At 41.0% G+C, this 22,743-nt stretch overlaps 2 long non-coding RNA genes across 7 annotated transcripts in view; one reads left to right on the top strand and one right to left on the bottom strand.

Moving 5' to 3' along the window:
- LOC145960611 (uncharacterized) overlaps positions 1–17,988 on the top strand; it is a 176,381-nt gene extending 158,393 nt beyond the window's left edge. For 4 of the 6 annotated variants that reach the window (XR_014435425.1, XR_014435427.1, XR_014435423.1 and 1 more), the window contains one exon: positions 15,802–17,988. This is a non-coding gene — a long non-coding RNA (uncharacterized LOC145960611). Of the gene's footprint in view, positions 1–4,427; positions 4,521–15,801 lie in introns of all 6 variants that reach the window. The other 2 variants (XR_014435421.1, XR_014435420.1) reach the window with 1 other exon arrangement.
- The window catches only part of LOC145960609 (uncharacterized), a 546,781-nt gene that overhangs the window by 71,235 nt on the left and 452,803 nt on the right, over positions 1–22,743 (bottom strand). The window lies entirely within an intron of this gene.

The following is a 22,743-nucleotide window of genomic DNA, read 5'->3' as shown; positions in this document are numbered from 1 at the left end:
TCCGGATGTAAAGCACCGATCAACGACGGGCAAGGGGTGAAAGCCACGGAGAGATCGTCGCTGGAAGGTGGGGCGGGGGTTGGCGGGCACATTCTCTTTTTGCCGCACGAGATACGTACCGGGTAGCAATAAATAAGCGTACGTCGAGCGGGGAGTCGGCGATAATACGTGATCCCCTTGCGTTGAATACTTAATGCTAAGTACTCGGTGTATCTGCATACATACTCTCACCCCCTACGAGCGACGCGTATATTTGTGTGGGTATGTATATTGTTCGGGTATCTCTCTCGTACGAGCTTTATACGCGCGCGGATGTGTGTTTTCTTGCATGTGGAAGAAACGCGAGCATACGTAACACGGAAACGATATAGGCGGTGGGAGCCACTATTGAGTCGCAGTACAATAAAATAACACGAAATACTCGGTCGGGGAGAGACGCAGAGGGAAACGACGAGGCCGTAGGGCCGCGGATGAGGGCGAGAAAGAGGAGCAGCGGCAGCTCTCTCTTCCCTCCTCCCCCGGACAGGGCGCGGAGAATCCAGCTCACGGTAAGTGGGGGTTGCTTCTACCGCCGGTGTGTATGCATTATGCAGGAAGATAATGCTCTCGGATACTTTGTCCGTATGGGAATAACGCGAAAAGCCGTGAGCGCCGGGAGCTTAGATCGCGGGCGTAACTCTTTCTACGAGCCGCCATTGAGAATCGAGATCGCGCCGTTCGTTCTGGATATAAAGAATATGTTGATAAATTATTGTTAGACTAGCTTACGAGAGATCGTGTATTATTTTTAATTAACTGATTTCATTGTACCTAATTTTATAACATATTAATTGTTAATATGTTATTAATTGTTAATATGAATAAATTATGTTAGTGTGTTGTAAAATTAATGTTATAAAATTAAGAAAACAGAAATGATTATTAACTAGTAATTATTATGTGTTTTGAAAAATACTTCTCATAAATAAACAATTTTATAGAAAATATAATTATATTTATATCGCGTAGAGTTTATTAACAGTTTATTGATTAAAGAAATCGTTCTTCTTTCTCGTCTCCTCTCTTGAACTTGAAGCTGGCTTATCGTCTTGAGACTCGCGAGACAAAAGTAATTTGCCGGCGGAACGGCTGCGCCATGTCCATGTGTGCATGTCTCTTCACGCTCGTGAACGTGTCAGAAGAGTGCCCCAAGGGTAAATCGGTCCAGCAGGTATACGTACGACGGCATGCAATGGATACACGTGTACCGGTGACTTTCGATGCATCCCCGGGTAGCAGTATCATAGGAGAGAGCGAGATAGGATCAGATAGTAGAGACTCGGTGAAGAAAGAAGGATAGAATAGCAGCCGAGAGAGAAAGGGAGGGAAAAGAGAAGTTGAAGCAAGACGTCGAGGATCCGAGAATCCGTTACGAATTCGCGACGGAGAGAAGCGAGTCGATACAGACGGATATATGGGACGTGTATCGCGATTACACACACATACATATGTGTGTGTATCGTGGCAACCTAAATTCTGAATAAAACGGGAGTTGCATAAGAGATCAGGAGCGTGATGAAAAACAAACAGCGGTTTAGGTTTGCTGTTTGATCTTCGGGTCGAGGCATTCACAGAACTCTCGACTCTCTGGTATTATCTATTGACTGCATAGTATGTCGCGGCTGTGTGTGTATGCAGAGAGAGCGGGACGAAAAGAGTGCGCGGGGGTGTATCGCGCGATTCGGGGTGCGACGACGAAGAGGAGTAACGGACGGCGGATACGACCAGCTGGACCAGTGGTGGATGATGCACACCTACATACGTTAACGACGGAGCCTTTCAGTCTTCGCGACCGAGGTTGCCATTGCGCTCGCTTGGCATTTGGGAATAGCTTTTATACGCCAGCCATCTTTCATCTTCAGCGCTTGATGATGCATTCGAAACGCGAGAGGATATGAGAAGCGCGAGCGTCCTTTGATTCCTTATGAGACGTGCAAGTACCGATATATCGATGTCAGTGAAAATATTGAAAAAAGAAAATATAAACGATAATATTTAAAATAAGAAGTACATTTAAATAATTGGCAGGAAAAACTTGGGGCAATAAAAATGACACCGACGTTACATGCGATGGTATATGTATGTGTAGCTCGAATATGAAACTGATAATCTAATTTGACAATTGCGTTGCGATATCGTGATAGAAGGATTTGTGGTAATAAAAGGTGTCGGCTTATATTCGACGCTGTTTGCAAAACGAAGAGTAGGACACGTAAGCCATTTCCATATCACGTGGCTCGAGAGAAAAAAGTGCACGCATGTCGAAGTGATGGGCGTTTACAGGCGGACGAGCAGTAATCCGTAGGTAACCCTCGTTAGTGACGAATCGCTACCTACCTTGATATCGTCTGGTACTCAATTAAACTCTGGCCTCCCTCTCTTCCCCTCTCGCCAATTCGTGGAGTAGTAATCTTCTTTTTAGGAGCGTGCGTGCATAAATATCCGCAGAGAAGATCGATCCTCTCGAAGCATCGTTCCGTCGTAATTTGACGAATAACTATTGACAGTTCTATGCTTCTTATTAAGCTTAAAATTCAGTTAGAATTTTGATCGATACACTCAGAAATGAGACAATGAAATTTCGCATTTTATATTAAATTACACTGCTTTTACAAGTATCGAGCGCGATTTCGTCTGATTAATGAGACTTCTGTTTGCGAGCGGATTGATTTAACCAATATTAGAGTTGCTTTGGACAAGACTATCACAGTGTTGAGTCGAAGTGGCGGCGCGGGACCCTCTCGGAAGGCTTTGAGATATCGGGATACATACACGCGGTTAGTGGTGGTAGTCAATAGGGAACGGATGGATGGTCGAAAGGATAGAGGTGGTTAGATACACAACTCCTACCCCTGCCGATTTCTGACTCGCAGATATACGCACGCTCTTTTTGTACGCACCCATCAGTTCTTACCCCGCTGGCTCCCTCGATCTTGAAGCCTCCTTCAGGTTTTTCCTTTCAGTGTTGCCTTATTGAATATCCCACGAGTGGAAAATCAGTTCAACCTCCTTGAAAGGAGACGACCGAGCCGGCTACGTTCTCCTCCCTTCCTCCCTCGCGTATTTCCCTCCGTTTTCTTCCCCGCAAACCTCACGGTCGAAGTTATCGCATTCAATGCGATTTCCCGCCGATCAAAATCGGATAGCGGAAGAAGCGCCTTGGGGGAAAGAGAGTAGAAGTCTTCAGACGAGCAACAAATTGTCGTATCAGATTTCCGACTAAAGTGACTGTGCAATATCAGCGTGCAATAGTGACGTGCTTTTTTGTGACGGATTTCATGAATGCAGGGAAATTTACATTACAGACGGTTTATGTAAATAACCGTGTTGATTCCTGGATTATGTTAAGCTCGATGATATCATATATGTGTATCAATAAGTAAACTGAAAAATTTAATATATATATTAAACAACTGATAAAATTTATTGGTATTGAGAGTGACTAAATTTACAGGAGAAAAAGAGTCGATTATAAACAATATGATATAATGTAAAAAAAGGTATGGACAAATTTGAATTTAGATTACATTATTCATAATTATTAAGTGACTATATTGACAATTATTTTTATTAGAATCCGCTATTAATCTTCATTTATTACAAGAAGAGAATGAAGCGATGGCAGAGAGTCTCGACGGAAGCTATCTCAATGTCGATGCGTTTAATAGATTGCCGTTTTAATATTTTTATCAGGAAAGGAAACGCGCGCCCCTCTCTTTCTTCTCGTGGCATCGGCTGTTCGCGAATTGGAAGGGACTGCGTTTCCAAACGGCACCGCGAGCCGTCACGTTTGACGTCTCCATGTATCATCCGTCGGTTTCCATTACACGCGCGCTCATAATATCGCTGGGGATACGAGATGACGCGTGCGAGAGAAAGAGAGAGAGAGAGAAAAAAAGAAAGAGGCGCGCGCCACGTTATAAGTATATCCGAAGTGAGCGCGCGCCGCCGGAATGAACAAAATAAGGGTAGAGAGAACGGGCGGGGAGACGAGCGAGAGGAACCTTCGCGGTAGCGTGGATTTCTTTGCATAGGGAATTCGATCGTTTGTCATGTATACGCCATCTTGCCGTAAATTGCTGGGAAGAGCCGCGCTCTCGAAATTGCCCGTATGCATATTGGATGTTCGTATACTTTCTAGCGTAAATTCAATGCGCGATATAGATATTCCCGGTATATGCAGACTATGAGAAATTGCAATCGGTTATTCGCCGTAATCCTGTCTCTATCTTATATATAAATGATATGACCTATCGAATGATCATTATTAAAATTCATTGATCTTTTTCCGATTTTATAGATCGTATGAAATCATAAAAAATTTGGATTGACAAGTTAAATTATCGTGCAATTATCAATTGGGAAGTTAATTAAAGTACTCTTTACAGCGCGACGTTTTCCACCCCCCCGATTTCCGGATCATCACGATTGTCGAGCCCCTCGAGAGCAAGAGGTGGAAGGAGCAGTGAGTGTCGACAAGGGCGAGTACCACAAGCATTTTTAGTCTGTGTAACTCCTTGTTGGATATTTATTCGTTCGTTCGTTTTTATTTATATTCGGGTTCTGCGAGGGCCCACCTTATTTGCACCCGTTCATCTGCCACTCGAACTCCTTCCACTTTGAACAGATTCTTTAAACGACACGAGACTCGGAACCCTTTGCCACCATCGCCGCGTTGGAAAAGAAAAAAAATTAATGGACGCATTCGAATGAATTTTATTAATTGAATCGTGCGTAGGGCGCCGCGGTTCGACGCGGCTCGTACGACCCTTTGTAAATGCGGGGTGACTTGTTGCAACCGCCTTTTAAGAGCTTCTCCTCCCCCTCCTTCTTACAATGTTAGAAGGAAAAAAAGACGTACCGGCCGCCGATTGCCTTTTTTTTTGCTCGTGATCATCCTTTCGATGGTTATGGCTAGAGATGAATTTTTACATTGGGCTTTTCATATAATGCATGCAATACGCATTGCAGTATCATGTACGCATATGTGATCGTTTTAATGCATCGACTTTTTAATAAAATATTCAACTTTTATTTAGCGCGCACGGAGTTTCTTTGAAAATCAAATCGCGATTCAGACTTTAAAATAAAATATTTCACGAATAATGTAAAATTCTCTCTCTCTTCCTCTCTCTTTCGCGATATTTCTTTTTTGGAATACATCAGTTATTCTATAAATGTAAAGCAATGTTTTTCTTTTGAAATACATCAGTTATTCTATAAATGTTCATACGTTTGATTCTTTTAAGATTAAAGGAAATGAATGTGAAGAGAAACAACAATGCAAACACTTTGCTTTGCAATAACCAATTTGCAACACCGTTATTTTCCGCGCACGCTATTTTCGCCGATATGCCCGAATGGGTTTTGCGGAAATGTTATTTGAATTCAACATCCACTTGACTTTGAAGTATCCCTTAGAAAGCGCTCGGTAGCCGCTGCTTTCCGCATTATGACGTGGCTGTGACGGATACACGGTCCTCCCGGGTATTGCTCCACGATTCCATGCACGCTCATTAGATTAATCTCCGGGCTTTCGTTGAAAGCCTGCGCCGCGACGGGCACGTTCAAAAAACAAGCGTGCACAGCGAACTCATCCCGGTCCGGACCGTCCAATGAATGTCCTCGAGCGGACATCGGCTGCGCGAAGACACGAGTTACAGTCGAAAGAGACGAGGGGATGGGCGATACGAGAGGCAAAGTTGGGTCCAAGAAGGAGACCGGGGGTAGAGAGGAGAAAGACAGATAGAACTCGGTGTACGCATGCTAAGTCATACCACGAATGTGAGAGTGCAGGGCGGAGATGGCGGAAAAGAGAAGAGGGGGAGGAGAGAAAGAGGAACGATATGGGGGATGGGGTAGGGAGCATAAAAGGAACACTAGTAGGTATTAATATTTAGCGTCTCTGAAGCCGCCCGCATTCAGGCAACTCCGCTGGATTTCCACCCCTTCGTTCTCCCGTTGCCACCCTTCCTCCATCCCTTCGCCACCATCACCACCACCGCCGTCATCGACGTCGACGTCGCGTCCCTTCCGCAGGCACCGATCTTCCCTTACCTCGCCCCTCCGTGTGCGCGTCTCTCTTTACGGTAAAATATGTAAATCTAACCAATATTTCTAAAGATACAGGCGGCGTACACACGGCGGGGGCTCTTTTATGACGGGGCAAAGCGCGAAACCCGCGGATATCGCGTTAGCGCATATCAGTGTGTTTGCCTGTGTGTGTCCTTCTTCGTGTATATATGTGTAAGGACCAACCTAAATACTACAGCGTCACTCGGCTCTGGGCAAGGATGGAGAGAGACACGCGTGTGTCGGTGTCTGCGCGAGCTCGCGCGTGTGTAAGAGCGAGTATTTGAATGGGGCTTGAATATCATCCATGAATATTTTACAAGTTCCTATTTAAAAGAACGCGAAGCGCGCACGGTAAGATATGATATCGGGCGGCGAACCACCTCGAACGCCCACGTGAGAGGTAGAGACGATGGATATATAGTGGGTACGGGAGGTACCTACTCGAGAAATCGATAGTAAAACCCGGAGGACGTCTCGGCGAAATGGCGCGGCTGACTTGCAGTCATATATATTTTTATATAGATATCGTTAGCGCGCTATCGCTAACTTTAATGTATTATACTTGTCGTACTATATGTATAGATTGATATCTAATTTTAATTGTTAGGAAATGAACCTCTCTTATAGTTTATATACATATATAAGGTTCAACTAGAAATTCATTTTTCAACAATTATAACTAGATATCGATTTATATAGCTGTAATTGCAGTCGCCTACAAATTACAAAGTTCTCGGATAATGTTTATTTTATTTTACATTCTTACATCACATGATATATTATATCACTTATAGATAAATCACGTTTTTACCTCGTATCCATGATATTATTTCCGTAATATTGCTAGTAATTTTTTTGTAGGTAAATTAAATCGATAATCTAGAGTGTGTGTTATAGTATTTACTTACTTTTTCAAAATTATATAAGAGCTGTGAAATGTATAATTATATAAGAACTGTAAAGTATTTAATTATATTACTTGCCTTACAACAAATAGCATGCGATGGAACGAAATGCATAATTACAGTCGGCAATTCCTTAAGTCGTTCGTCGACATCGATATGGCGCGCACGTAGTGAACGCGTCGAAAGATCCCCCAGCGAGACTTTCTTATTCGAAGGGGTAGCTAGGACGGCGCACCTTTCTCTCGACGGGGACGGAGGCGGGGAGGACCAATTTTCACGGCGGCGAGATATATCCGGGAGGTCTCAGAGTACCGAAGGGTTGGCGGCAAAGATCACAAGTAATTGAATGGGGGAGAGAGGAAGCGGTCTCGCTTCAACCCCCGTGAGTGTTCAACCAATTAATCCACTTCAATCCTGAAGGCAGCCCCGCGAGCATCGAGCCACGTTTTTTTCTCTATTACGCTGTAGACGCAGTAAGACGTATTGAGATCGAAGGAGATACCTCTGGGACTTACAGAAACATCGGTGCGTCTCTCCTTCCGTTCTTGCATTATCGATTTTTCGATATCGTCGTCTTTCCTACTGGTTTTCTTTATACTCTTTCAAGAGTTCTCTCTGCAATTTTTTAATGTGCAAAAATTATTACGTAAAAACTTATATAAATTTACCTTTAAAAATTTAATTGTAAGATCGTATATACAATTTTAGAATTATTTATGCTTTTCCAGAAAAGTTTATCGTTTCAAATCTCGAAAGAATCGATTTGCACGCGTACGATGGACACGTATCATTTCAGATTAGAAATCTGAAACGGCGCTTCGATGGATAACATCGTCTGGGAAGGCTCGTAGTATCAAAGCGATTCCGCAACACCAATTAAGTCCCTTTCAGACGAAATCGGGGATGGTCTGGCCAATAAAACAAAGTAAATCCTCGTCTGGTCTAATCTTCGAGATAGAGAGGTACGACGGGGGAAGGGGGAGGGAGAGGGTGTCGGTCTCACTCTCGTCGGTACGAAAAGTAACGATTGCCAGGTACTCCTGAGATACAACCGAAAGAGATTTTAACCAGACCCCGTTGCAAATCCTGGATACGTCCCCTAATAATACTCAATTCCAATGTGGATTAATAGCGGTTTATTCCCTTCCTTCCTGTCCGCCTTCCTTTCGCCTGTCGCGGCCGCAATGCCTCCCATACGAGCCGCGACTCGGGTCCTGAATTCCCATTAACGCCCTAGCAATTAAGTCGAGAGAAACTACTTAATCTCCCTGCACCGCGATTGATCCAGAGTTTGAACCAACAAATCTACATCGGTATTTTGTATTTTGAACTAATTGTAAGACTCGGTGTTAAAATGAATGCCTTGACGATCGATCTTAAGCGTAATCTAAGCACGGTGTCTTTTTCTCCTTGCTGGAAATTTTTTAAATCAAGTAGCCAAACTCTCATTATATCGACATATAACATGTTGATGCGGTAAAGACGTGAACGATAAACGGACCGCTGTACAGATTGTCGAATCGGGAAAGGACAGGAGAGAGTAGCATGCTAATTTATGACACCCTGGCGCTCCATTACGAATATTTATCCGCGGCGAGTTTAATCTAAACTTCGAGAGTCCTCTCCTCTTCGAGGCGCTTTCGTCCCCTCTTCTCGCAGGTCGCCGTGCAGATTCCTTCCTTCCTTCCTTCCTGTCTACCTTCCACGTCGTTCACCTCGTCGTTCTCACTCCCGTAACGGAGAAACCCAGCGCCTTAACGACGTATTGTCTCCACGACTTATCAAAACAATTCGTTGAACTACTACCCGTGCCCTTCGCCGCGAACATTGTTTCGTCCGTCGCTGATTAAATGCGCTGACGCCATTTTCAAAATTCGCCACGCGGTATCTCGATAAGATCGTAACGCTATGGTTTCCTCGATACGCTCTAATGGAAATGACAGTGTTGTTGACAAAAAATTTTTTACTATTAATTAACTATATACCATTTATCAATCAGCTAACAATTTATATTGGAGAATCATAATTCGCGCACTTTTGGATCGAGTATTCGATTACATTTTTGCGTTTTGCGTTTATGATTCGCGAGACAAATGTTTTATCACGCATGTGAATCCTTAAGTTGCCGATCAAAGTGTCATAAGCAGGCTCGTAATATTCGCTTGACAAGATAATCTTTCGAAGCAAGGAGAACAGTACGATAATTTCGTCCCAGCTATCGTTCCTCATTCTCCGTTTTTTACGGTTATATCCTTATTTCTCGCCACCCCATTTTTCCGAAGCTCCTTTGCATATTAACAATATTGCTCTTCGAAGAGATGGAGCGGTTTTAGGATAAAAAATTATGGAGACAACCCAACCCCTCCCTCCCTTCAAGTCTCTTCCCGTTTCGTTCTTTTCTCGTTTCCACTTTCGTCTCTCCTCGTCTCCATCCCTCTTTGCCATCTTGAGACTTCCTTTCTTTCTCTCTTTTTTTTTACGATACTGTCAATTACACGCTCGTTTGAATTCACTTCCCGACCGACGCGAAAATATTCCGATATAAATTTTTATCGTTTGCTAGGAGTTTGCTTGGAGTTCTGCTCTCTGTACTTCCTCTTCCTCTTTCTATTTTATGACACGCTTCATCTTTGCATCAGTTCATCGTTCACAATTCCTTGCCCATATTTGGTGCAGAATACTTGAACATGATAAATCTTTGCTTTCTATACGAGTAGATTCCTATATAACTTTATCCATGTCAAAAATATCTTCTCAGAATAATTATATAGGAAATAAAAAGAAAGAGAGGAATTATATCGAACGGAATTAGGACAGAAAATTATTAACAACTACGAACGTATCGCTGGCTTTCATAAGTCGATTTGACTGCGTCAACTGAAGCACGCTTGCATGCGTGTTTGTGGCGTTTCTTTAATACAGTGTCAATCCCCTCTACCCATCCCTTCTGAATATTACCAGGGAATGTAACAAAGTACTCGAAGAGGAAGGTTTTCGAGGGTGATATTACTCTGTAATAGATATTACGTTCTACCTGCTCGCATATTAGATTTTAATATAGAAGATACGAGAGAGCGGCGCTGAATACTTTTTCCTTTGTGAAAAATTCACGTTGGCTGCAACTTTTAATACGTAATACCGTCGGTGGGCGCGCCGCATCGTTTGCGAGCGCATGCTAGACGAGCGCGTACGTATACTATCGAACGCAGGAGAGACGTATGCAGAGATATACTTATGGAACACTCGTGCGCTGTCACTTTGCCGAGAGACTGCACGTTTTTGTACATACGACGAATTTACGTCTGTCACGCTATTTTTCGTCGCAACCGATTTAGATCACGAATCGTTACTATATTTTTGTCGGTGTTCTATTATTTCTGCTAATTGTATTCATTATTCTTTGTCTGACAGTTTATGAAAACATGACTGAAAAAGTATGAATAGACGACACGTGTATATTTAGATTCCTTCAAAATAGATACATATTTCACAAGAACTTAATTTTTTGTAGATTTTATCATAGATAAATAATAATTTTTGGACTAAAACAAGTCTTAATGAACTGATAGTAAACTGAAGTAACATTTTTGATAAGCTATTCAATTTTTATTTTATAAAGATTTTGTAAAATAGAACAGTACGAAACAATCGAATTTTGATATTTATAAATGATAGTATAATTTGATTAAACGAAATAAAAATCTGACAATAAAATAAAAATTGATGATTTTGAAAAGTACATGTATGATTTGCACGGCCATTTCGAGTTTCAAAGTCACAGCATCGAAGGGTTAACAAGGGGGATGTAAACGTTTCTCTTTTGCAACGTGTGCAACTCGATGGAAGCAGTCATGGTGCGACGTGTCTCTGACGCGGCGTTGAGGTTAAGTGGATGCGCCTTGACGAAGTCGATCTAATTAACTTCGAGGCCTCTCACCCTTCGGCCTAAATATCGCCTCCTGTCCTAAATGCGGATCAGTGAATTGCTAGAGACGCGGTTGCGCCGGGAGAAAGGGCTGACGTCGCCGTGGAAGCTGGAGGCCAAAGTGCGGGGGCGCGCGACATAGGGGGTTGTTTTAACGAAACCGGCTTCCCCATCCGCCTTCATCGCAGCCTGCTTAAACGGTGCAGACAGACGTGCATGTGGATTTTACTGGCGCGTGTAAAGCGGTTGTCTGTTGGGTTTATTTGTAATCAACGCGATACTTGACAAAAGAGATGTATAATGCAACTGTGTGCACGCATTTTTGAATTTATTCTATCATTCTATTCTTACAAAAAAATTTCAAAATTGTCACTGTCATAAGTATGTTATCAATCAATCGATTACTGAGTCTTGAGCTGAATGAGAGAGAAATGTGTGATGAAAATATAATAAATTAGAGAAGATATTAATGAAAAAAAGAGAGAAAATGCTGGAAATTGCATTAGAGGTATAAAGTATGAAATATTTTTTTATAAATTCAAGAAACAAATGGATATATATTAACTAGTTCTTAGATATCATTAAATCTCTCTCTCTCGATTTGAGGGGGGTGACATTAAGGGCTCTGATATTTATGAAAATACAAACGCTTCGCATTCTTCGATTTCGTTAGGGTCGAAGGGAATGATTTCGCTTGTTTTGTTCCCAATTGAATTCTGTATGTTTTCTCGACTACGGAATGGCTTGAATTCCTAAGACTCTCGATGTGCTCACTTCTAGCCTTACGACATGATATACCCTCCTCTGGGAGAGAAATTCAAATTCTTCTAAAGATTCTTCACGTTAGAAATGCCATCGGCAATCTCGAATTTTACGAAATAATATAGATTCTGTGATCATTGTAAACAAGAGAAATAATTATTTTATCTGACAAAATAATATAAAATTTATAATAAAATTTAAAGATAACTTTATTAACTAACATAACTTTATTATTTTATTAACATTTTGACACAGTTTAAATGATACAATTCAAAGTGATAAATGCATACTGTTAATATATATAACATAACGAATCATTATAATATCTTTGACACTTATATACAATTGTAACAAAGAGGAATGTAAGTTTGATAGGGGTTCCGCCGCGTGTAATCTCGTTATCCGTAAATACCAACAGATTCCTAAGACGCTGTTCGTACCCGTATCTGAGCTGACTCGTTTCCGATGACCAACTGCGATTCGCGGAGAAATACAAATTCTTCTGACTAACGGGCAAATTCCAGTGCACGGGCTATTGAAAATACCACTTTGACATGACCGTAAACTCGAAGGCAATACCGGCACGGTACGCGGTCGAGTTTCGTTCGCCTGGCATTTAATGTAAAATAATGCAAATGCCGTATCGTCTTTCGACGAGATGTAAGCTAAGAGTAATATTTTATCTTGCAAAGTGCAAATAGAAGCTCACGAATGTCACCCTTCTTCTCGTATTCATTTGACAATGCACGAATAGCAGAGTAAAATGCCAGAAGGGTATTCTTTTTATTTATTTCTTGCGTTGCAAGTACGCACATATACATGTATATCTTTAAATTTCTTTAATGTAATATATTATTAATTTTTGTTTCGAGAATGAAATTTATTGATCTATAAATTTATTTTTCTAGACGTTTCTCTGCAATATTTGATACGACAATATTCCTTACATCTATTGTCGAGATTTATCGCGCGTTCATTATCGAGAGTAATCAGCTGCAAGATTTGATGAAATCAAGTCTTGTTTGGAATTGTACTTGGCTGAAAATTGGGAAACGTTTCGCGAAGCTCGTGAATGCAGATGCTGACACACCCACGCTACTGAGTGACGCGATATCGCGAATTCGAATTCGACGGTAGTAAACCAGCACTAAATCTTGAACAATCAAACGTCCATTGTTTGCCTAGGTCTGTCAGTCGACGGAATACCGATTCAGCGATTACGCTGAATATATCCGTAGACGCATCGAGTGTACACACACAACACAAATTCCTTCTTCGTATATGTATATGTATATATTTATGTAGACATCTATAAACACGTATACAGGGTGTGCCAGTTGCATCCTCAAATTTAACACAATATTGCGTAAATTACATTTTGAGCAATGATATAAATTAATGATTCGATAAGGGGGTAACAATAAATAACAAATACCTCATTAGCGTAGATCAATCCGTGATATCATAAAATACTTACCAGGTGAAAAATAATATTTAATGTTTAATATTTTTTATTCGCGCGTTTTCAAACAAGTTCCCAGCTTACGGGAGTAAAAAATTGGCTCTTAAGAGTACTGAACATAACAGATACACCCTGTATATTCGCACGACGTGTATATCTGGCGTCGTTATATCGCGTCTCTCCATCGTTTCTCTGTCATCGTGTAAGTGGAGCGCGTGGTGCGATCACAATGGAGAATTTGACTGCTTTTGATTTGAAGGGAAACAATGGAGGCAGACACACTACTTACTTGTGCAGTTATTTCGTCGGCGCTGCCGGCTATAATATTTGTAGATGATTGCATACATTCGCGAGAACGAGGATGGGTCTCGTTGCACTTTTATCGTTGGCACGATATGTCGGAATGGAAGTGCGAACATTCTGATTAGCAGATACACACACAGACTTTATATGCTCGTGATAATTTACCATCAACTTCAAAATAATCGTACACGAAGACGTATATTATTGTGATCACCTGACGTATATTATGTGATCAAAACAGAGAGCTAAATTAATATACTCGATTTTTCGTCGTAATCTAAATAATTTTTTTAAATAGAATTTATTATATTTGGAATTAATTTGTAATATTTTATATGTATGTATTATAATCTTTTCTATCATGAATTACAATTCGTGGCTTCTTTAACATGCTGTTAAAGTATCATAAATCATATATTATTGATTGCTTGTTTCATGAAAGATAATTTGCATCGTATTCGCCCCACATTGATGTTTTTAAGCAACCCGTACAAATCGGCTTTGCCGATCGCGATGGCGGAATCTCTCGTCGTTCTTTGTGCCGGCTCGGCGCCGACGCGTGACACAGGAACGAGAAAGGAAGAAAGAGACAGAAGAGCGAGAGAGATGGGATGGGAGTGGGAGGCCATTACGTAGACGTAATTCAAAAGCGGGAACGTATGCTTCATTTATTAAAGAGATTGCCTCGAAAGATTGCTGTTTCGCGCATGGCTACGTCTCCTGGCGCTGCCTCGCTCCCTTCAGCTACGGTCGCTGGCTCCTACGCAGCCGTCATCATTATTGTGCCGGTGCCGCTGCAGCAGGCATTCGAATTACGGCGCGTTTATATTCAATTTGTTTCTAGAAATTACAATTTGTTGAGAATTGGCGCGGCAGACGACGCCGAGGAGCTGCGAGCTGCCCTCCTTTTCGCGCACCTTCGAGCTCTCGGCGATCGTTGCTCGCTCAGTCGAATCTTGTGCTATTCGATTCGACATCGAAGATGTGTCAAGCTTAAACGTATTGTAATAATGCGTGAGATTCGGAAAATTCAATATTTGTAACGTCACTCTTAGATTACGAAGTTAATTTTATGGAGAATAATTATTTATTAATAAGCATAATAACAAATAACTGCAAGCTTAGCATTTATAGGAAGTTATAATTTAAATTATAATTTAAATTTATTTATATAAAAAAATTATTACAATATCTGACATAAAGTATTATTTTTATTTATTTATTAGAAATAATTAGATATATACTATATAGTTAGATTATTTAGGAAGTTGATTGTCCGTCGAAAAACACTTGAATAATTTATAGAGACAATGGTCTCATATTTCTGTCACTTTCGCAAGAGGATTAAGCTTATACTCTTTCGCGACCAAATATCTTCGGCAGTTGTCACGTAAGGTTAACCCTATAGAAATTTATCCTTCCGTTCGTCCTCTCTGCTTACACCTCCTCATATTCTTGGCAAAAAAAGTGGCAAATGATAAATAATGGTGCCGATTTGAACATTATTTATCTATTATAGATTATCTCTATAAATTTTTGAAACGAATTTCAAGTTGTATTAACTTGCATAATTTTATAAATTAAGAAAGATATAACAGAAGAGTAGGAAAATATATTTTAAAAATTTTTTCGAATAAATGATTGATTGTGAGATATCTAAGTTTTACTATCTTTAAGAAGAGAATTTTTCTTATTTATTTGCTTACGCGCTTTGGGGCTCGTATATAGCCACATAGATAAAGCAACATAGTACGACAAAGACTTACGGCATCGTTTTTTCCTTTATTATGCTCTCTTTTCGAGACAGAGGATATAAAGGAAAAACGCGAGAGAAAGCGAACGAAAAGAGATGGCTCTTTATATCGGTATAGTACGTCTTCCCTATCCTCGTTTCTCTCTCGTCTCTTTCTCCTTCGACGTTGTATCTCGTAGCCACCATCCTCGTCTACTCTTATTCGTCAGTTGGTAGACGACCATTAGTGGTAGGGTAAAAGCTATTGGAAGCTCGCGGGGATCTTTGAAAGGGTGTAGATGACGATTTCGGCGGCACTGTGTCCGCACTTCGCTCACCTCGTTCATGAATCCCTTCTCCCGCCTTTAATATCACGATTATACACTCGCACATTTTTATTCACAGTTCTACATTCGCATATTTTTAATCATATCTTTAATTTGTATTGCACGAAACATCGCATATTAAAATTTTATCTACAAAGTGTGTATTGTATAATTCAATTATAAATGTAATTTATCATGATCTCTTTTATGCTATTTTAATTATAATATTTGGAACATAAAAAAGGAATAATTTATTTGTATTTTTCTTACAGATGATCAGCAATTGCTGTTTCGCGGATTCACGATCGTCTCTACGCCATTGGGAATGCAACGATATAAATCACACAGCGTACTTGTTTTATTACGTAGCGTCGATCGCACCGATTACGAAACGAACTCATAGCCGATGATGTATATGCCCGATAATTGTCGATTTCAATCTGCTGAAACAGTTCGCTAATAAATAATTTAATGCGCCGGGTTTTCGTGCATCGGTGATTGCGAGCGATGCACGGTCGGTCGGTTGCATGCCGTGCATTGATAGGTACAATGCGACGTGATTGTACCAATCATGCGATATTATAATCAATAATACACGCTATTAAACCCTAACTATGCACGACTGCTACCGCTGCTACTAATACAGGCTATGCACCGCAGCGCTATTAAGGCTCCAGCGGTTCTCATCTCGTCACGTTCGCTTTCCCACGGGTAAATTTGCCATCTTATTCGAATTAATATCAAATCAATATCAAACACGTGTAAAAGATATTCTGGATATTTAATTTCCGCTAAATGGTACAACGTGAGAGTTATCGAGAAGACTTAAAAGTCTCGTAAATCGTACAATTATGCATTTGATTGAAATAAGACGCGACGAGGTGAGAACCTCTGGGTAAGATCAAGTAAATAGAAACAGGCAGTGCCAGTCAGTGCTCGGGGAAACGCAGCATGAGACCTTTGAACGTCCGCACTGTCTTTGCGTTTCTATGGATCGTAGAATATGGAGGATTAACGAAAGGCTGCGATAGGACATGCGTCACGTGCAACTAGATACTCAGTCAATCGATCATGGTGATATGCGTTTGATTAATGCATTGAAGATCGGTCGCCATGCATAGCCACGTTTAGCATGATACTCCTGCTGTGAAACAATGGAACGAATTTAATCGGGGTTGGATTTTAATGACAGATATACTAATTATTTCGTAATATAATTTATACGAGAGGGAACATGACGTTACAGATAAATTCGCGGGACAGATTTGTGCAGTAACGAAACGCGCTTTTAATACCGGAGGAGCGTCATGGTCTGTGTTTCGAACCGAGAAACGAAAACTCTCTTCAATTATTTGTCTTCCTCGCTTCCGCGCAACGGGAAGTTTTCCCAATGGCTCTCCAGGTTAATACTTCCGAGGGACTTAATACTCTTTGTACCTATTTATAACTGCGAGACGGAATCGCGGGCACGTAATCTTCCATTATAATTGACCTCTCCGCCGTTACTCGTTGTTCCGCGGGTAGACGCGGGTAAAAAGGGGATCTCGTCATGAGGGGGAAGGGGGGAGGGCAAGGGTGCCGTCGCGAGGCAGGGCGCGTAAGGGTTAGAGGGGTAAATCATTTCCCCGCCACCCCCACGAATGCGCCGCCGGTACACGTCGGTCGGTATTTATTTTACAAAACGTTTCTTCCTCGCTCTTTCCGCCGCGCCCGACTTAATTTACCACCCGAGGTATTAATTATAAAAAAGTCGTAACTAAATGCCCAGCAGGACGGAGTTACGCGCGAGCGCGGGTCCGCGCGGACGCGGCTTTAATTTTCCTATTTGTCGGGGAAGTTAGCGTCTGAAGCGAGCGCGGAAATCATTAGCGAAGTAAAAACCCGGCTCCCACGCGACTTCACCAATACCAAAGCGACGGTGGGCGCTCGCTTATAAGGCGCGATGTCGTTACGCTTTACCCCGCGAAATTGAATTTGGGATTCCTCGCTCAATGCGGAGATAAAACCGCGTTACGTGCACCGCTGGAAAGTCGCGCGCGAAGTGGAGCCGTCAATTAATATGCGCGACGTCCAGTTTCTTTCTGATACACGGTCCTTTCGTATTACGCAAAGAAACACTTCCCGAGATAGGGAAATAAAATGTAAAGTCGTATGTACAGTCAAGTAATTGCATCAAGTAAATTAAAAATCTATGACTGTAGAAAGATAGTTTGTAATGCATTTGAGGATAAATGCCCTAAAATAATATTTTCATTAAGTGTTAACTCAATTATTGTTTGGCGATATTGCAACTGATGATAATTGTAACTAGAAATGCGTCGCTTCTTTTTGACGATTTTTTCCTATAATTGAATAACAGAGGAGCTGAGGAGAGTGAAAGAAGAGAGAGACGAGGAGCCAGATACGACGAGGTCGCTTCTCGCTCTCCTCGTAAATAAATAATTAGAATCTCCCTTCAACGTCTCTGCAGTACTTTTCTTTTTTTTTACCCTGCCTATTCGACTTCGTCTTCTCGGCCGGTGAATGGCAGTGATTGGCAGTTAATGACGACGCTTCACGGACTATCCTCTACACCTCCCGATATCTACCGCTTTCCGTCAGGACGAGTGTCCCTCGTAATTTCTATCGAGACGACCGTGATTTTATTCTGGAGGACATCGCTTCCCGAGACACGGGCAATTTCTTCCGGAACCCTAACGAAAAATCCGTTGACGCTGTAGAATCGCGTCAGTCCTGTAGAAATTACATTTTGTCACGATTACATTTATCTTGTTAATGAACTATTTATATTTTTATTTTTTACGTTGTAATCTGCATGTTTTATTATGAATGTTTAACGAATACATTCTCTGTCGAGAAATAGCTCAATGCATGTACTTCGCAAAATGAGTTTAATTAATATAATCAATGACATATATATGTATGTCTATTACATAAATGTCTTAATTTTACTTTGTTTCATATATATAGATGTCTTGAATAATATTAATTACATTCTAATCAGATTAATTCTCAATTAAATATCGTAAAGAAATCATAAAAATCATGAATTTTAGATTCAACAAAATTGCCACACAATTGTAAGATAAGCTCGGGCCTCATTTCGAGTTTAGAATGCATCAATATGCTCGCAATTCTAAATATATCAATCTCATCCTCTCGGAGGACTCTCAAGTTTCCCATTTTCCATCGTCAGCGATGCCGAAATCAGACCTAGTTTCTCGTGGGGTGGATGATCGTAGACACTCGCGGCAGACAATCGCAGCAGCGGCACTCCTCTCGACCACTTTTATTCCACAGGGAATAAAATACAACAATACAAATATTATGGATTGTATTCGGGGGGAGCAGTGCGGCAGTCTATTTACTTGGATAACGATGCTCCGATTCACGTCGAATTGGTCCTCTCTGGCCCTCTCCCCCGCCTTCACTCGTGCGCGTTTCGCATTTCCTCCTTCTCCTTCGCTCGATCCGTCTCTCTTCGCGACCCCATTGTTCCACCATAAAAATGTCAGTTTTGCGAATCTATAGTATAGTCGTGGACAAAGAGGACAATGAAGGGTGTATATGGAAATAGCCAGATAGAGGCAGCCCGTGCCTTCGCTGGGCGCAACTACTCGAATGCACTTGTCGTGCACATTTAAACGACAGTAATGAACCATTGTTGGGAATTATCAGTCCTACGTCGCGAGGAGCTCGCTCGCTAATTATCAGCGGAGCACTGTATGCGCCACGGCGCCGTTGTCGGACCAGTCGTCGCGCTCGACTACTTTCTTGCCTCCCTCTCGCTCGCTCGCTTCCCTTTTTTCCCCTCTCCCGCTAACTCCCTTCGCCTTCCTCTGGCGTGCAATAAGACTTTTATTCGTGTCACGCGAGAGCCGCTCTCTCGTGTAAAGTGCATCTGCCTCGCTTTTAGAGGCAAGGCTTTATTGCGGGCTGTACGCGGCAGGAATTGAAGTGGGCGCGTGAGAGATATAGGCAAAGGACGGGGGGAGAGGAGAGTAAGGGGGAGGAGGGAGAGGCTCATCTCTACCGACGTTGATAATTAGGCGGAAGATACGGTGAGAGGCGGTAGATCGCGTAAATGCCTTGTTGATAGTCGTTCGTTAATCATACGAATAATGTATTATTGTTGAGAAGGGTTCGCGGATAAAAATTTGTTTGGTCGTACATTTACGAATCGATTTCGAATAAGATGGGAATTTATCGCGACGAGTCAACTTAGCAGCGATAGAAGCGAAGATGAAGGAAAAACCTCAATATGCCTGTGGGAGTCGAGAGCGTCTTTGATTTTACTTTAATTTAACTTTATCGAGAGTCGGTCAATAGTAAATGTCCCTAATTGTTTGTCGGCAAATCCTTTGCCGGCGCCTTTTATTGAAATTCTTGTCAGACTTTCTTGATTCAATAGTCGGACTTATGCCTTCGTCTTCATGCATTAATATATTAATAATACGTAATGTTTTAATTGTGTTTTTAGTTTAGTTTTAAAGTTGATTACAAGTCAATTTTATACAATCTCTTTCCTCGAGCATTATATTTGAATTTGAGAAAAATCGCGGATATATTAGAATATATATTGTGACATGCAAATTAATTCTATATATTTTCATGTTAGATATTTTACATACTTATCATTATGATTTGCATTTCGAGGTAAATTTGTTATTTTTCCATAATTAATGCTTTTCTAGAAGGAGCACGCGCTAATCTAATAATAAAATTGGTTACTGCGCTGCTTCTCTTCACGGCGTGTAATTTTACGGGAGTTCTTACGCACGTTTAAGATTCGCGCACCATTCCCTTCTCATGCAAACGATTTAATCGACCGATCGCCATTTCCAGAGGGACCCTCGGCCTGATTCGACTCAACTCCTCTACCGTGAAGAGCAAAGAGGAAGCGCGGCGCGCGGCTTAGCGTAGGGTCGGCCGATCGGCCAGATCTCCAACGGCCTTATCTTAATTATTCCGAAAAGTTAATTAGTTTTTTCCTCCCGTTTCCCCCCTCCCCCCGCGGAAACCCTTTGAACGTTTCCGCGTCTGACGTGGACCTCGCGTTCAAGGAGAATCTCGGAATGAGAACGACCGTCCAATCGCGCCGCCGCTCGAGCGCACCGGCCGAGTAATTCGTTGGACGCTCCCTTTTGTGCCTTTAATTATTCTCTCGCCCGAAAGGCGAAAAAGAACACACACGTACGCGCACGCACACCGGTAGTGCGTTTCAAATTTCTCATATCATTTTTCGACGTATTATTATCCTCTCACGTATTGTCATTAATTGATGCGTTTGTCAGATGGAGTATATTTGTATAATTTATGGGGTTTGTGTGATTGTTTTAACTCTTTGTTTTACTTTATTAAATATATAATATTAAATCCGATATCTTTTTAATTTATATTAATTATTTATTCCATACGATATAAATATTTGCAATCGCAATAGTCATGGTAATCTGAAAATCTAAATTTTAGATATAGTAGGAATATAAGTTTCTTTCATGTAAAAAGTATAATTATCTCATATATAAAGTAAAAGTATGATTCTTTATAGATTATATAAATAAAAAAATATTTAAATGATAAGCTTCTCATTCGACTGATTCTTCACTTACTACAAAAGAAGCTACTATCTTTGCGCGACTATCGCGTTACTTTAACGATCGTCATTAACCGGCATAATAAAACACTTTAATCAACGCAACCAGCAAACAAGACGATTTCGTCGCCCCGGTAAACCAGCCGTTTTGCCGTGCGTGCACACGACTGTCCGTAGGGAGTAAACAGGTGTCGGTGGACGGCCGTACACGCGGTTTACACGAGCGTCACCCCTTGCTCGCGTGGATGCAACACCGAGGGGTAGAAGCGAGAATCGGAGCGAATGGGGTGCGAGGTGAGCGCGGGAGAGAGCAGCGCAGTTTGACAGTGGCGAAATTTTTTTTTCGTCCCGCCGAAAGAAAGTGTAATTAAGCCGGAACAATGACGAATGTCAACGCGTGTCACACCATCCACACCGGCCTATTTGTGTATAATACGCGCGTTGTATGTGCGCGTATACGTGCGCGGTGCGTTTAGCATATTTAAGGTCTCTATGTCGCTATGCAAATGACTATATCCGGTTGTACGCGGGATTACGCGCAAGATAATGATAAAAGGCGTCATCTTTTTTATCACCATCTGAATAGCGTTGTAGCATACAGTATTAAATGCGACGAGGAGCATACGATATGTTGTGTCAATCATTTTAAGACATAATTTAAAAAAGAATATGTTAGAGAGATTTGATATCGTAATGTCCATTAAGATATTAAAAATTATTTGTAAATAATAAATGATGTCTGATTTTTTCATTTAAAAAACGGTCACTTTAAAATATTGATACTTAAACATTTTGTCAAGATTTATCGATTAAAGATAATTCATGAATAAATAATTGTAAATTCAATTAAAAAATAGATTGATTAATATTATTGTTGAAATCTTGTGTTACAATATCCGCTTAAAAACGTTATTTCCTATGAAGGGAGCATTCCGCTGACAACGGTCATATAATGAGAGTGCTGCGAAGATTTTCCCGATACTCATGTGACGTATACGTGAATGATAAGTACAGCAGTGGTTAGTTGCAGCATATGGCGTGCAACGCGAGCAAGGGAGCTGCCAAGCATGATTACAGCCACCGCGTAGCTGAAGTCAAAAAGCATCTCTTGTTATTTGCGATGCGGATTCTTTCCCGAATACAACAAAGGGCGTTTTTAGAATATTGATATCGAATTCGTGAGAGTGCTTGTGGAAATCATAAAAATGTTTATAACTATATTGGGCTCGTAAACTATTACCTTCTACAAAGTGGAAACAATTTTTAACATACGCATACGTTTCATAATTATAATGCAATATTTGTATTACTAAAGTATTGTTACGTAATTAGAAAAATAGGAAATTCAAAGTTTCCTAACGGATAACAAATGAAAAAATAAGAAAATAAAAAAAATAAAAAAGAAGATTAAAAGAATAGAAAATTCAAAGTTTCCTTTAACGGAAAATAAATGAAAAAATAAGAATGGAAAAGAAAGATTAATATTGTTATACAGAAGTTGTACGTTTTACATTGCAAAACGTACAGCTGCAGTCGATAATCTTCTATGAGCGATAAATTTTCATCGACACAATGCAGCAATATGCAGAAGTAAAATGTCTGTGTATAACGACATATG

Source organism: Camponotus vicinus, unplaced genomic scaffold (genome assembly GCF_025532165.1).
Source record: "Camponotus vicinus isolate PSW18456_S1 unplaced genomic scaffold, iyCamVici1.0 SCAF_10, whole genome shotgun sequence".
NCBI classification, from domain to species: Eukaryota; Metazoa; Arthropoda; class Insecta; order Hymenoptera; family Formicidae; genus Camponotus; species Camponotus vicinus.
The sequence above is the reverse complement of the archived record's forward strand: the minus strand, read 5'-3'. Positions and strand labels throughout refer to the sequence as shown.